General features: G+C 44.3%; 1 protein-coding gene across 2 annotated transcripts in view; it reads right to left on the reverse strand.

Moving 5' to 3' along the window:
- The window catches only part of ELF1 (E74 like ETS transcription factor 1), a 67,960-nt gene extending 53,763 nt beyond the window's left edge, over positions 1 to 14,197 (reverse strand). For both annotated transcript variants that reach the window (XM_086771798.1, XM_086771799.1), the window contains exons 1-2: positions 14,092 to 14,197; positions 11,284 to 11,411 (exon numbers count right to left, since the gene is read on the reverse strand). The gene's annotated coding sequence lies outside the window, so the exon portion shown is untranslated. The remainder of the gene's footprint in view (positions 1 to 11,283; positions 11,412 to 14,091) is intronic.
- Positions 14,198 to 17,198: the final 3,001 nt, after the last annotated feature.

Genomic DNA, 17,198 nt, shown 5'->3' on the forward strand with positions numbered 1-17,198 from the left:
ATGGAGAAAGGCAAGAAGCAGCAAAATATTCCAGACAGGCTCAAGTAAGCAAGATTAGTAAGCTCTCCCACAGCATGCAGGAGAGGGAACACAGTCACTAGCCAACCAGTTTGCTCTGAACTCAAGGAATACTCTCAAAACATTAGTTTAAAACTGAACTTGAGACTGGAAACAAATTTAGGAAAGCACCAACACACACGCAGAAAAAAGGAAGGACATGGTTAGAAAAGTGAGTATTACATAGCCAGAGGGACTACAAAAAAAAAAAAACCAACAAAACAAAACAAAGCAAAACAAACCACCACCAAACCTTAGGCTCTCGCTATAACTTGTTTGGTACACAAACCACCTTGTTACCAGACAGCCAACTACTTATGGGCGTGGAGCGGACAGCACAAAGAGCTCTGTGTGCTGATTATTCCAATAATCTCGTCTAACATAGACACACTGAATACAGCTCCACTGTACCCAGAAGGAACAGAACTGTCTCATCTCTACTTCTTCATCCCTGCAGACAGACCATAGGTTTGGGTTTTTTCACCTCCAAACTTTGTAATCATCTTTCCTTCTTTCTTGTATTAGCATCTTCAGCATTAACTCACTTGATATACTTGAAGAATATTGGTTTGAGAGGCAAACATTTGTATGTTTCTCTTATTTCCCTCTTGGATACTTTTGTCTCATTTCAGCCAGCTTTTCAAAATGTAATAATCTATGTCCAGGCTCTCCAGGTGTTTGCAAAGTCAGATACCCACTGAACAGTTGCGCTGTTTTCACAGAATCAGAGAATATTTGGGGTCGGAAGGGACATCCCTTTAGGGCCATCTGTCACTAGATCAGGTTGCTCACACACCCATCCAACCTGACCTTAAACACTTTCAATGATGGGGCATCCACAACTTCTCTGGGCAACCTGTGCCAGTGTTTCACCACCTTCATTGTAAAAAATGTATTCCTTATGTCAAATCTAAATCTACCTTCTTTAAGTTTAAAATCGTTGCCCCTTGTCCTATCACTACAGGGCCTCATAAAAAGTCTCTAAGAGTTTTCTAAGACAACTGAAAGGAAAAAAGGTCAACAGAAGCATGCTGTTGCTGTGAAAGGCTTCCAGCACACCTATGTGTTCTGGTTTCATTTAGCCGGGGGGGGGCCTAAGGTGGTAGCTTCTGTAGGAAACTGCTAGAAGTCGCTCCCCTTTGTTCAGTGGACACAGCTGGGCATAGGGCAGACCTGCTGCTGGCTGAGGCTGAGCCAATTGGTAGCAGAATGTCCCGTGATAACACCTCTGTGATAACGTATTTAAGAAGGGGAAAACAGGAAAAAAAAAAGGAGAAGAAGATGTGAAGCAGCTGAGTGGGGGCAGAGAGGGGGAGGTGTGAGCCTTGTGGGCCTTGCAGGCCTCACCCTCTGGCCTCCCACCAGGCAGCCGACTGGGCCCAACTTGGCCCGGCCCAGTTGCAAGAAGTGGAGAGGAGATGAGATGTGAATGAGATGTAAAAAGGATCCTGAGAGGCGTCTGCCAGCCTGTTGTGGGGAACGGCTGCAGATGCCAAGGTCAGTGAAGAATGAGGGGGAGGAGTAATGCGGCTCCTGGCCAAGACTCCCCTGCAGCCTGTGGTGAAGACCATGGTGGAGCAGGTTGTCCCCCTGCAGCCCATGGAGGTCCACAGAGGGGCAGAGATACACCTGCAGCCCGTGAAGGACCCCACACTGGGGCAGGTGGAGGCCTGAAGGAGGCTGTGGCCCATGGAGGGCCTGCTGGGGCAGCTGTTCTGGAGAGACTCCACCCTATGGAAGAGATGACCCATGCCGGAGCAGTTTCAGGAAGGACTGTGGCCCGTGGGAGGGACCCCACAAAGGAGCAGGGGAGGAATGCGAGGAGTTCTTCCCCCGATCATGAAGCAGCGATGTAAAACAACGCGTGATGAACTGACCGCAACCCCCATTCCCTCTTCCCCCTGTGCCGCTCGGTGGGAGGAAGGTAGTAGAGATAATGTTAAGCCCGGGAAGAGGGAGGGGTGGGGGGAGGTTATCTTGTTCTTTGTCTCATTCTCCTGCTGTTTGTAGTAATAAATGAATAGTTTTCCCCAAGTCGAGTCTGTATTGCCTGTAATGGTAACTTTAAGGATTTCTCCACGTCCTTATCTCAAACCTCGAGCCGTTTTTCTTATATCATCTCCCCCTGTTCTCTCGGAGAGTGGGGGGGGTAAGAGAGAGACTGCATAGTCTGGTCCCGATCCGGGCTGAACTACGACACTATGTTATAAACACGAGAGCTGATTCCTTTCACAGAGGCAAAACACAGAGTTTTGCCCTTGTAGTGCTGGCTCCTGGCCCTGCAGACACTGGGGGAAATCAGGAGCTGCTTCCTCAGGGTCAAGGCAACAGGGGCCAAGCTATAAGCAGTGCCTGCCTCTGCGAGAGCAGCTCTTCTGCTGAGTGCAGAACCATCTCCTCCCCACCCCACGTGCATGGTGCGATGCACAGGGCTTCATAACCCAAGAGAAGGCAGGAGAAGGAAAAAAAAAACAAAAAAACAAAAAAAAACAAAAAAAAAACCCCAAAAAAACCCAAACCACCAAACCAAACTACACACAAACAACTCTCCCTCCATCACCCTCCCCAAAAACCCCTCACCCATCCAATCCCCACTGCAACCTTCTACTCTTCCCCACCCAGAGGATATGCCTCTCAGGCTGAGCGCCTCTGTTTTAAAGAGCATGTAATACAGAAACATTTTATCACACTGCAAAAACATCTCTACTCAATGCTGGCTAGCCAACGAATAAACAGTTTAAGGGAAAAAAACAATATACTGTGAGTTATGCTGTCATATGAGGAAGAAGAGAGCATCAAGTCAGGCAAAAAGGCTGAAATGAATACACGCAGTTTCAGTTCTAAACTAATTTTGATGTGCACAGTACTCAGTTCTCTAAAATCTGATGCTAGGGAAGATATTATTAGAGTTCTAGCTTCAATAAATTAACTATGTTGTAACAACATGCGTATCTTCAGATATCATGAGACTTACTTTAAAAAAAAATTACATCTTTTAGAACAGAAGGTTTTACTTGCTTTTTCTGGGCACTTATAACAAACTGTTTAACTGAAAGCCAGAGTTGCCTCAGAAACACACAGATACACAAGGGGATTAAAATGAAAAACACTAATTAAAAAAAAATCACTCCAAAGGTCACAGGACCTTACAATAAAAACTCACCAGGTCAATTAACGTAGCAATTATCTGCCCAGAAAGATATTAATGAAATTGCATGACTTCACACCCAATCTGTCCTTTTCTCATATCCATTTAAAAACTCCTACACTGGCAGCAGTGCAAAAAGAAACACTGACCTCAGCCCTCACTGCATTACAGTCACTCCTACGGTTACTCTTTTACAGTTCACGATTCAAGAGCTCAAGCACTGCTTTCTGTTGAACTAATTAAATTCTGATCTTTACTCTCAGGTATCTAAATAAGGGTCTTGGATGGATAACAGAGTCAAATGCATAGGGCCACAAGTATGCTCTTGAGAAGACAGTTTGTTACACAATGGCTGCCTGGGGCAGACAGCAGAGTCGTCATCTCTGGGTGCATCTGCTCTGCTGCTCGTGGTTTAACTGACAGGAAGCAGAGGCAAAGATACCAGGAACCAGTGACGAGTGTTTCCTGCCTGCACAGCCACATCTTCCCCCCCTGCGCACTTGTCACCGAGCGCGCCTGTCCCCCTGCACAGGCCACAGCCTCCCATGAAGGGGAGAAACTCTGTGACACCTTCTCAAAAAAAGAAAACAACGAAATAAGTGAAGTCCACACACAGAAAGCCAGCCAGGTGGGTGGATAAATAGTAATCAGGTCAAGTGTATTGAGAAATGGCCCCAGAAGGCCACCAAAGCAAGGTGGCATGTTCTTATCTGGCATGGCCCAGGACAACATGCAAGCCAACTCCGGAGGTTTTAGAGTCTGGCCTTCCGCAAATGGGCTTGTACGCCACCAAGAAACCAAGTTATTCGACTTAACAGATGAACAAGCAAATAAGCAGAAACCTTCAGAAACGAACCACAACCAGTGTCAGAAGCCACAATGCCAAATACGGCACCACACATCAACCTAATGGGACCACGCTGTCCTAGGAAAGGGGACAGGTCAGCTGATCTACAGGGTTTTTCTGACACTAATACCTAGAGTAACACCTGTCAGTCTACCACAAAATTGAAATGCTGAAGAAGCATTTAGTACCAACAGGATAAGCATGAGACTTAATATAGCTTAAGCAAGCACAGAATCAACTGCTAGACAAAGCAAAATTTCAGTGAAAAGCAGAAATTCCAGCAGAACTGCAATTTCTACAGTATCTATATATGAAGCAATGTGCTATACTCAGCCCCTCTTTAAGTCGTCTCCTGCTCAGTCTCAGATTACCCCATAATGTCACTCTTCAGGAAACATCTCCTTAGTAAGATGGCCTCATATCCTTCCTCCACCAATGGCCAACTGGTGATATAAAACTGAAGAAAAACAATTTTGAGCAGTATCTGCAGAACTGACAACTAAAGCAATGGAAGACACATCAGTCGTGTAATTAAGTTGGGAAATATTATCAACCAGTAGATATGTAGTAGGTGTAACACTATCATTTGCTGCTATAGTTTAGCAGCTTTTTCTGAGTAAACTTAAAAGCAGTAAAAAAGGAAATTTGATTTCATGGAGTTTCTGGAGTTTACCCGTTTTCATGGAGTTTACCCGTTCTGGAACGGAGGCTCTCCTTCCTAATGTGCTGTCCGTCCCCATTCCAGAACAGTAGGGAATAAAAATGTCTTCCCATGCTGACTGGCACTGTCAGTAGAACAGACATCTCAAAGTGAGTAGTCTGCAATTTCCCAAAAATGACCAGATTCCAAAATCTCCTCATTTCTAACTAGAAACCTACTCTGTAACTAGGTTCTTCCGACAGAGCACACTTTGTCCTCAGCTTTCACGCGCTCCCATCTCAGCTCTGTGACCATCTGGGTTAACCCAGAGAACCACAGCCATCCAGTGCTTCAAAAGACAAGTCTATGTCCCTACAAGTCACTGGGCACTTGACCTCCTCAGGCCTTGAAAGTCAGAACAAAAGCCCTAAATCAGGACCCACCGGACACTAATAGAAAGCCAGTGGAAGAACCTGTAGCAGAAGCTTGCTTCTGTAGCATTTCTGATGTCCACATAAGACACAAGTCTCACCCTTGACAAATACTCAAGTAACCCCAAGCAGCCATCAAATTTTAAAAAGATACAAAGTAATGCTTGCTCAAAAGCCTTTCTGAACAAAAACGCCTTGCAGCATGATCTGAACCTTAGTAAATTTTGCTGGATTGGCAAAAGGATTTAGAAAAGAACTGAAAAAAAAAGTATTTTCCATCTCAGATTCCAACAACACTATGTAGCCAACAGCATTTTGTAGATTCGCTTCTTAGTTTGTAAGTCACGTTGGTCATATCTTGCAACATGTACTGGCAGGATTCAGTGTTTTCCTAAGAAAACTGGGGTGGCAGATGCTGACACTGATCCAGAAATGGTTTACTCTCAAGCTGGATATTCTTTTTAACCCTGAAAGTTCATCTGTGTCTCGCTAATGAACTACAGATTTTATTACAGCAAACATTCCAAAATTCTCATACATATTTATTTTCATGGTGCATAACTACCATTGTACTAGCTCTGAGCATAACACCAAAAAGTTATATTTACAAGCATAATAATCTCTAGTATATTGATTATACACTATTAAATTAGAAAAAAAAAAATCAACATAACACAAGTAAAGGGCTAGAATAAAGGTGGGGGGGTTATTTTAGAAACCATTTTTAAAGCTCCTTGAGACCAAGCAAGTTTTCAAGCTCTGTATATTTTAGGCAAAAATGGAATGCTAAATGTTGTGGTATTGTCGTGGTTTTGTTAGTGAGGGGGGGCCTAAGGTGGTAGAGATAGAGTTTTGGCCATTTTTCCCGTTCAGCGATGTCCAAAGCCAACTGGATGGCCTTCACCTCTGCAAACTGACTCAATTCACCTTGGCCGACAGGTATTTATAGAAACAAAACAAATATCAGGACACCTCATTTCTTAAAAAACTGAAAATTTATTCCTTGAAGCTGCTGCTGCATGGCATCGGCAAGGCACCCGCGTGCTCCAACAGCCCGCCCTCTGCATTTCTCCCTCCGACTTTGTTACAGCTAACACTGGAGAAGTGGTCTCCACAGAACTGCTTTTCCTGCAGAACATGTATGAGTCAACTTGCCTCTGCAATCAGTAGTCTAACTGCTTTGCTATTGGTCTATTTTTTTGGGGAGGTAGGAGGGAACACACCTCACTGAAATGCCATATAGAGAAAGGAGCAAAAGTGAAACTGAGCCGATCGACATCCACTGACCAGGCTTCCTGGACAGCAAGAAAGAAACTGCCTTCAAGGATTTCTATTTGTTTTAACCGGCTTCAACAGAGGGGAACATGACTTTTAATCCTACAGTGTCCCTTTAATAAACACCCCAAAGAAGACATTTTCCAGATAACCAAGGAATTTTTTACAGTGTTGACTTACCAAGCAGAGCACAATAACCAGCTATTCTGTTTGCACTATGAGGCAGTACAGTGCAATGAGTTAATAATTTATCACGGCATTGCTCTTGGCAACTGACCACAATCAACTTTTAAAAATCTTCCTCATTCTTACATTTTTAGTCTCAGCAAGAATATGGCATCTTTAGAGCTTCAGCTCTATCTGAACATTTTCTAACTTTGGTAAGAGGTTTAATCTTCCCCAAATATGCGCTTTCCTCCCGTATTGTTTCAGGCTCAGAGCAAAGGTCATAATTTCATTGCCACAACCTGATTTAACAGACAGGAGTAACTAGAATATTTTTAACAAAGCAAGAAGTTAACAGCACTCTTTCAGAAAGCCATAGTGGTGCAGATCTCATCCCTGTGCTTCCTTCCCCTCTTCTCCCAGAAGGAAAAAGAACAAAAAAGCCCAAGCTTCTCCCTCCACCAAAAGCTTTTATTTGCCCACATTCCTCAACCAACAAGCAAACATATTTTCCTCCCATTTTATATTAGAGAGACTTACAGCTCTATATAATTTGGGGTAAAATCTAATTTATCAGTTAACACGCTCTTCCTCTCAGTCACAGGGATCTAGCCGTGGTGTTCAGATAATTCATTCTGAAAACAAGTTTTTAAGAGAGTTAACTGTCCTAATTATCACCTAATTGAAGCTTTGGCCATGGACAAAGGTTCTCTCCCAAGGACAGCTGTTCAACATCATCCTCCTGGCTATTTCTCAACTCCAGCTCTTACAAACTCCCCAGCCCTACCACTCCGAAATCAATCCCTGACCTGGTTCAGTCAACCAGCCCAGCAGCTTCCCATGGTACGGACACTTGACTTGCAAACTTGGCTCATCTTGGCTGAACCAGATAAGGAGCTGCTTACCTGAACAGTTCGGACTGCGGATGGGAGGTGAGGGCAATAAAAGACTAGGAAAAAAACCCATGCTATCAGCGAGGAAAAATGAGGGTGGCACCCCTCAAGTAGCACTTAGGCCAACTGATCAGTGCTCCTGCCATGGAAGCATCTAGGAACGATCATGCTCACCTCTAACTGTTTCACTAGGGGTACATTTTAAACTAAATTAGACTGGTGCAAGTTCATACGTTCACAAAAAAAAATATGTCTAGAGTTTAAATCGCAACTTGAGCTCAACTGCTGCAGCTTACTGTTGAGTCAAGAACCTAAGGGCAAGCTAAGGGCCTGGGTAGATGCTAAATGAGCTAAACGAGCTATTTAAGGATTTACAACCGATCACCTCCAGGACAGTTCATTATCGAGGTTCATTATCAAAACTTGCTCAATTTGATCCAAACCTCCCTTCTGTGCTTCAGGGCATACCCACATAAACCCTTGCCGCGTGGGTTTAACGGGATGTGCTGCCAAGCGACCGGGGTGGTTACGCACCCAACCTTCGCTTACGAGTGAAAATGAGGGGCTACGGTGAGGCTGAAGCATCTTCAGTGTGCACATAAGCTGGGTAAGGACACGTTTTTTGGAGATACCAGAGACAGCATCTAGCCACTAGCATCATTCTGCCATCCAGGTAGTAAGTATCAGACTTGTTCACCACAGACAGCATAACAACAGGTTCTTCCAAGGCAGCCTCTGTCAGAAAGCAAGCTGCTTTCTCCACATCATCATCTTTTTTCCTGATTTTGCCCTATCTAGAGATCTTCATGTAAGGCAGCAAAAATGAACCCACAAAACTTCCCATTGATTTCCCATCCCCCCAGCTCCAGATGGATCAGCGGTTCTGGGTCTCTTAGGGCAGCAGCTATTTTATCCAGCTAGCTATTTACAACCAATAACTGCTACTGTCTCTCCTCTCAAATGCACACATCTTAAATCGTAGTATATTAATAAAATATCATCACAGCTCTTTTGTTTATGAAGTCTGACAGCACAAGTCAACAAAATCTTCCTAAGTCCACCTGCACGCAGAGCACCCTTAAGAGAAGCTTTAAAGATTATGAACATCAGAATCTAGAACAAAAATGCAGGCTTTCTAACTACACAGCTTCAAAATATTTCTGCAAATATCCCTATTATTTTTAAACAAAACATTTGCCAGACCAAGCCCTCATCTTGCAGTTTGGCAAAAGTTTTCCGACATTTCTTACTGCTGAGAATGATTTCTAGTCTGTTACTACTGAAACAACATTTAATACAGCTCATTTGAAGGACTGTATTAAAAGACAATTAGCTTTTTATAAAGCCAAATGGTAGAATATTGTATTACATCAAGCACTTATAATTAGACATACATCTTTCAGAAGTGCACATTTAGGAAAATATTCTACCAACAGTAACTTTCTTCTTGGTTTTCTTCTCAGGAAATCCCTCCACAATGCATTTTTAAGTAGTCTAAATTAATGGCTTTCTATATTATGGCCCCATCAGACAAATTAAAATTGTATTTCACTTAATTACTTCAAAAGCAACTTATTTCATTGTTGCTTTTAGCTGATACTATTTTTTTTTTAATAGAAAAGGGTCAGTATTTTTTTAAATGCCACAAGCCATCCCTTGCAGTCAAACTTGAGACTGTTTCTCAACACAGAATGTTTCATTTTCATTCATATGTCTAAATCACCTTTGTAAAGAAAAAAAAGCCCCCAAATAGACACTTCCTCTTTACAGTTCCTTCTTTTCTCCTTTTGAAATAAACAGAAGTTGGTTGTTTTTTCAAAAAAAAAAAAAAAAAACAAAAAAAAAAACAAAAAAAAACAACCAGGACGGCAGCTCTTAGTAGCACACCACTAAAGGCATCTGGAGCACCTTCCCGGGCTCACTGAGCTCCCAACGAGACAGCTAAGAGGCAGCAGGAGCCGAAGAAGTAAATTCTGGCAGTTTGTGCAGGTTTGCCACCCTTTGCACTCCATGGCATGTAAGCTTCATAATTATTTTGATAGCTAATACCCTCATTCACATGCTTAATTTACAGGCACCACGACAAAGCTTGAATAGGTAGAGTAAACAGTTTACAGAGGCTTGGGGGGGCGGAGGGGGGAAGGAGGGTAATAACAGCACAAAGCAGCAAACATACCCAGAGAACAGGAGTGGATAACATAACCACCACCTCCAAGGACAACGTCAGGCCAAACTCTGCCTTCAGCCAAAATGCAAGTCCTGGTGCCTTCAAGATACAGTTCTCATGAAAGCTCATCCTAAGAGGATCATCTTCTGGTTGGAAAGACAGCCTCCACTATAAACAAACCATGCCATGACGTCCTTGGGAAACCATTCTTGTTAGCCTCCAAAATTATGTAGTGTAGCACATGTAGCATGCAGAAAGGGGAGAAAACTTAACAGTATCCTTATCGATTTGCTTTTAACTTGAAATTGAGTATGGTTGGAAAAGCAAGTTAAATATTAATTTTCTGACAGCGGTCAGCCCTGGATATCACAAGTTGCAACCTTAGTTTCACAATCACATTTTGCTGCTTCTTTCCCTAGCTGCAATACACAACTGAATAAACACTGAGATAGCCAGGAACTGGAGAACAGCAGAAGCTACTTGATACAAAGCTAATAAAAGCAAGGTAGCTTTCACCTAACCTGTCAGCTTTATTAACTCTGCCAAAAAGATCCCATGAAAAACACAAGTAACTCTAAAGGAACATACAGCATGGCAAAACAGCATATGCAGTCACAATATATATTAACATGTTTGTCTTCTTTCAACAGCAGACAAAAATTTGTACCAACCAAGCTCAGATCTTCATTCCAATTCTGAAACCCAGTCTCTTGTGGGATGACATTTATATCGAGCCCACTTAAGAAGTCAAACCACCAGCACTCAAGGTTAGTGAAGCAAACGCGGAAGGAGCTCACAAATGAAGTGACAAGACCGTTAGTACACTAACGGTAGCCATTCAAGAAGTGCAAAACATTCCCCTCAAAATAAAAAATATATTTGGTATATTCGCACAGAAATGTTGATGATGAGTTAAATACAGGGTGTCCTAAAATGGCTAATTATAGAAGCAGACAGTGACATTCAATCCATCTAAAAACAACGTTTCCAACATACATATTTACTATTCCTACTCCTAGCAAATTATCCTAACCGTAACATTTTTTTCCCCAGTAAAGAAGGAAATAATTTTTGCATGCAAGTTTGAGAATTGGAGGTTCTTTCCAGGCTAACAAAACGGCTCTCATTTTCACATTCAAACTTGAACCTACTACAAAGTCGCATGTCACCCAAGATGACTGATCTCTTTAAGGACAAGTAAATGACCTAAGCTCTAGCCACCCGATTCATCACTAAAGATAGATGGTAGGCAGTTAAAGCACATCAAGATAAGAACGCGTAAACTTCAGTCCCTATCTAATGGGATCCTCTCAGCACAAAGGCTGACACAGCGGGAAGCTCTGCTGCAAGACAGGCCCATATTGAAGAATAAATCGTTTTTACCTCTACACAGATTAGCCGTCTCAGGTCAGGAGAGTGGGAATGTCTAGAGCCTTTCACATGGCTGCTGTGGACTTTTGATAAGCCACAGACTTCAAATTTCAGTATGCACAGTCTCTGCCAACTATTTTTATCTATGAAGGAACATTTAAGTAAGACTTAAGAAAGCAACATTTAAGTAAGATTTAAGAGAATAAATCATCTCTAAAGCACATAAGTGGCATTAAAAGGATAAGCACAGTAAACCACTGGCGTATGGTAGCAAAGTTTCAGCACTTACCGGGCAGATCTAACCAAGGCTGGAAACGTGAACTCCACCTCCTGCCACTCCCGTGCTGAATCGCGCCAGTGGGGGAAAGTCCTTGCTGCTCCTTGCAAACCCAACAGAACTCCAGCAAGTTACCAAAACTGTCAGCGAAAACAACAAAATCTGTCAGCGAAAGCTGAGAAACTTCAGCTAATGCTTGCAAGAAGTGAAAGCTGTTTTGGAGATCAAAGCTTCTCCTCCAAAACAGAGGGAAATCCTGAGTTTTTCTTACAAAGCCTTTTCTATCAGCTCACCTAACACAGTCCTACTGCAGTTCTTTCCCTTGAAGAGAGAACTCAGCTGTGCTGAGAAAAGGGTGCACTTACACACCTTTTTTTTTTAATGCAGAGAAGTATCCAAAGAGTAACGCACACTACCGAAGTATGAGTTTGCAGCAATACTGAAACATCAGGCTATACCTGGCCAACAACATTCTTCAAATCTTTCTTTCTTTCTTTTTTTCCCCTCATTTGAGTGCCAAGATCGTGGACTTGGCAATTCTAGTATTCAACAGCTGAAAAAAAAAAAAGCACATTAGAAAACAAGCCCCTCTGTAAAAGCATGGGTCTGGAAATAACGTTTGAGTTAAGTGGCATCTAATGATACTACTCCCATGGCTCATCTCTGAACAACCACAAACTCAATCCAAACCAAAAGATTCCTGCCTCAGGGTGGGAGCAAAAACATAAATTTTTTTTTGAGACAAACACAGGCTTCAGCTATAAAAATCAACAAAAACTAATGCTATTTCTCTGTCCCTTCTAATCCACTTCTCTGCCTTCTAGAAGATCTGTCCAAGCTGTCATCTGTAAGACTCGCAGGACTTTCAAATCGCTTTTTCCTAGCTCCACCACTGCACCCCAGATGCTGCTGTAGTACTGGCGTAGTCCTTGCGCAGCAGCAAGAGGAACATGGCAGCTTTGCCTTCAAAGAGGAACTGCTCCTCTGCAAAGCACTGCTCAAGAGAAAGCAGAAGCAACTACTTACCCTTTAGCACACAAAAAGTATTCTGCCCAAGATAAGCAGCTGCAGCTTGGGAGCTGACTTAGGATAACTCAAGTTTTTAAGGCTAGATGTCTCAACAGGGTCAGAAAGAAGGGGAGGAAAGAGATGAGGAAAGGGAGGCTTGTGCTTGTGCTCTGCCGGCAAGCATGGCAGGCAGTTGTTGCCTCAGCCCTAAGATCTGAAGCTAAAACTCATGGTGAAAAAAAAAAAGGAAGATCCTAATTGTGATAAAAGTTTTTTACTGAAGAATTATTTCAAGTATCTCAAAACATTTTTTTCCAAGTGCTTCCTCTGTAATTTTATATTCTCTGTGGATTTTTCAACATGAAACAAGGCAGCAAATAACTGCTCCAAACCCTTACAAAAACTGTTACTTTTAGAAAGAAAAAAAAAGGCAAAACATAAAATCAAAAGATGGTCAAAACATACCATACCATAAGACGCAAAAGGAAGATATGAGTGAACACTGGAAAGGCTGGAGACAAGAGACAGCCTCACCCAAAACACGACCATTTACTTAATGGTTGCCTCCCTCTGTCCCTCCTCTGCAACCGGTCCCAGTATTAAGCAAGACTCCATTATACTTCTCAGATATAGGCTCGTACGGCATATGAAACTGGAAAGTATTCCCTTCTGTGCAATAGTTTGAGCTCCCTGTCATTTCATTTTCAAAAATAAGACATTCAACATTATTTCTCGACTAAAATACTGAAACATAGGGCCCAAAGTTATATACTCAGAGAAAACTTGTAAAGATATTAGCCTGCATTTCTGTTCAACTAGAAACAAGATGGAAACACTCTTTTTTTTTTTTTTCAACATACTGTGCTAGGCTTCAGAAGTACATAATTATGAGAATCAAGGTGGTTTTCATGCACTGAAACTTTAAAAAGCAATCTGACACACCGCAATTACCTCCAGGATTTTTTTCTCCCATTACAACTACCACTAAGCCCATTTTATAATTGGTTTGTCCCTCTGCCATGTACACCATCCCTATTACTATTCTTTCTTAATCGTTTTCAGGAAAAGGTGAGTGCCTACTCATTTCTTCCACACAAAACAATTTAACTCCCTCTACTTCAAAATGACACCGTGGCGGTCACCACTGAACAAGATTATTTCAGCAGAAACAGAATCTCAATTTAAGGTCGCAGGTGTAGAGAGCAATCCCGCTTCGAAACGACAAGCCTGCCATTTTAAAGTCGCCCAGGACCACACCGGGCAAAGGTGCTCAAAGCCGCAGGACTGATCACCAATACTTTGACTGAATGGCTTTGGACCATGCTCTGCTACATGCTAAGCGGGTCCAGGCAAACACAGAATAAGTAAAATTCGTTTATTCTACCAGTCAGCTGAGTGGGGTCAGATCAGCAGCCTGCCTGCGACCTCCACACACCTCAAAGGGGACAAAATCGTAAAACAGAGCAAAAGTACAAGTCAGGGCTAACACTTAGGAAGGGTGCCGTTCAGAGAAGCACAGCGGTGGCCACAGCACCCTTCACCCGGAGCCACACGCTCAGCTACAGGGAGCTGACGGCGCGGCTGCCCCAAAACGTCGCTTTTACTCGCGGCTCAATTTATTTTTTTCTTTTTCCCAAGCGTGCCCTGCTGCTGCACTTTACCCGAAGTTCTCTTCCCCCTCCTCGGTCCTCCCCAGCCGGCCGAGGAGAGCGGGTCCAAGCGCGGGTCGAAGCAGCCGGAGGCCCGCAGCCCGGGGCAGCCGCGTGTCCCCCCCCCCCCCCGCCCCCAACTCCCTCCCCGGGGAGCACGTACCGCCTCGCCGCGGGGCCCGCGGCGCCGCCCCGGCCGCCCCGCAGCTCCGTGCAGCTAAAATGGCTCCTACTGAGGGGGGGGAAGTGGTGCCCGGGCCCCGGCCGGTGAGTCACCGCGGGGCCGGGCGGCTCGCCTCGCCTCGACACGACACGCCCCGGGCGGCGGCCAGCGCTCCGCCGGGTCCGGCCCGCAGGTGGCGGCGGCCCCGCTCCGCTCGGCTGGGCTCCCCGGGCTGTGCGGACACGGGGTGCCGGGTACGGAGGGGAAGCGGGGCAGCTCGGCGGCCGGAGAGGGGCTGGCAGGCTTCGCGCCCCGCTTTGCCTCCCCTCGTGTGAGGAGCCTGAGCGAGCGTGGCTTCCTCTCCCAGTTCACACCAGTGGCGGGCTCATGGCAGCCGCTCCTGTCTCCACTGGCCTGGGCGCTGTGGCGGCCTGCGTCTGAGTGCCCGCGCCTAGGAGCCCCCACCTAACACCCCACCCGCTCCTCTTCACGAGTAGTAAATAAACAAACATGTTTCTGCAGAATATCTGGTATTATCTACCAACACCATCTTGCTCACGCCAAACTGGTTAACCCCAGAAAAAAAGCAAAACTCAGGAGGGCCCGAATCGCTCAGGGAAATGGCGTCTACGTGCAGTGTCCCATGAAGCACTGACACACATCAAACTCCAAAGCCAGGGTTCTCAACCACCCCCAATACATGTCCGATCTGCTCCTTATGTTCTTCAAACAAACTTCTGTGCCCAATACACAATACGCTGAAAGCTGCCCAGCACACAGACGAAGGCAATGCAAGCGCTTTGGGGGAGCTCTACGAGCTCACCAGGCGCACCACACGGCCTGACAGAAATTTAGCCTTAAAAACACAGCACAGAGGGCGAGAACAGATTTCCACCTTGTTTTAGCAGGAAGGGTGAGCACACGCTCTGTTTGCAGGCTGGCACGTGCATTCGTTTTCCACCATTTTCCGGAAGGACGGAGTCCAAAGCAGGACGCTGGCCCTGAGGGAAGGCACAGCGCAAAGGCCCAAGCCCGTGCAGAAAACGAGAGGGCAAGGAGGGGCGGCAGGAAAGCGAGCAGCAGAGATGACCTTGCAATGAGAAGGGAAGACGGGAGTAAAAACCTGAAGCTCCTTCTAGCAAACACATTGAAATAATTCCAAATATGATTAAGTGCAACTGTCGTTACCCTCCCTGTAATAATTAAAACAGTAGTCCCACAAGTGGTTTGCTGAGCACAACTCATTGTGTTATGGATACTGATATCTCCAAGTACTGGTTACATTTAATAACCAAGAATAATGTTTTTTTTTTTACTTCTAAGTAATTCAGTCCCTATGATACCTGCATGGCACTCAAAGGCAAAACTGGGTCCCAGTTTATTTTTTAAACAGCAGTTATCCAGGTACAACGTTATTAAATGTATTTTATCATGTTATTTTACAGCCTGCTTTAGTGGAAGATCTGAAAAAAAAGAAGCAGCAGCACATTTTTCATGATTTACTAAGTAAAGGTATCCATTAAGTCACTACTAAAGTAGCTTCGCTACAGCTCTTTATCAAAATATGTCTTCATTTGTATGTCTCGGCTGAAAAAAGATCACACAGAGGAAACCACGATATTATTTTAGTCACTATATATTTTCCATCTCTCACAGATGTATTTTCCCTCTCTCCAGCAACTTAATTCTAATCCAATCGTACATCTAAAAGTATTTGTTTCTTGTGCTGCAAAACCCTTGGAAATCATGGGACGCTGAGGGGAGAAATCTGACCCAGGTGCACAGCAGTTACAAGGAAACTCTAACATTTGCACAGGGAGAGTGCCATTTTAATTATTAAAGAAAGTCTAACAATTATGTTTTATAGGAGAAAAAAACACCACAGTCTTATCCAGGCAATCAACTAAATTGAAAAATCATTTTGTAGTGATGTATGAGCACAAGCTATGCAAACATTTTTCCGTTTCTAAGCTAAATCTGGAAGCTGTATTTTTTTAAAAGCATACATACAATGTAAACGTATTTAGCGAGAGAGAATGCAGGTGGATGTTCATCCTTGGAGCTGTATCAGGTTTCTTGCTAATTATAATTTCGGCTTGAAGAAGTGACCTTGCCCATTGCTGGGATGAGTATCTATGAAACTCAGATCATCGCTTGCCCAAAAGACATAGCTAGACACTGACCAACAGCATGGCTTAAGCCAATTTAAACAGCTTTAGCCCTCCGCTCCATCCTGGCTGCAATATTTCTCACACCAAGTTACTCCCCTCACTTTTTCTCAGTGCAAATATTTGTGTAGCCGCACAGTGCAGCAGTGGGTGGAACCCACCAGTGGAAAAGTTAAGGCTGCATAAATAAATAAATAATGCATAATACAATTTTCACGTTGCCATTGGCCTCAGCTCCCAGAGAAATGCGTGCCAAGCAGCACCCCGAGGCGAGCGGCGCGGCCGAGCAGGCTGCACACCAGCTAGGGTGGCAGAGATCTGGATATGGCTCCCACTTCTGCTGGCCTCACGCGTGATCCCGAGGAAGCCACTTCTCTTTTTGCGCCCTCGCTTGGTAATCGCTGTCCCCTCTTTCTCAACTGGTTTTGAAAGATACAGGTCTGCAAAAGTGGGATGGGATTGGATGGGGTGGGGTGGAATGCGTCCCCAGGAGGGGACCACAGCAGCCTGCCTGCACAAGGGACAGCATGAGGCTCTGAAGCCATGCGAGGACAGGCCAGAGGGATGTGCTCCGGAGGTATACTGCCCCACGTGAAAGACAGATACATTTTAGTCTCATAAAAATGGGCCTAAAGGGAGGTTTGTGACTGTTTTCAGCTTTCATTCTTGGATGGGGGTTGGGGAGAAGAAAATATTATTTTGATGAAGGGAGCAGAAACTTTAGATTTAAAAACTGTTTGTTTTGTATTTTCCTGCTATATTATACACAAGGTCATCACATGAGACGCCTAGCAAACCCCTATTTACATGGGACCTCATGGTGACATTCCTGAAGCAGCTCATGATGCTGTAACTCCTCTACCCTATTGTAAGAGGAGATTCCATCACCCTGCCCTCAGCTCGGGCTCATGCCACCAACTCGCACAGTCTTGGGGCCTC

Source organism: Chlamydotis macqueenii, chromosome 1, assembly GCF_036417535.1.
Source record: "Chlamydotis macqueenii isolate bChlMac1 chromosome 1, bChlMac1.mat, whole genome shotgun sequence".
Classification (NCBI taxonomy): domain Eukaryota; kingdom Metazoa; phylum Chordata; class Aves; order Otidiformes; family Otididae; genus Chlamydotis; species Chlamydotis macqueenii.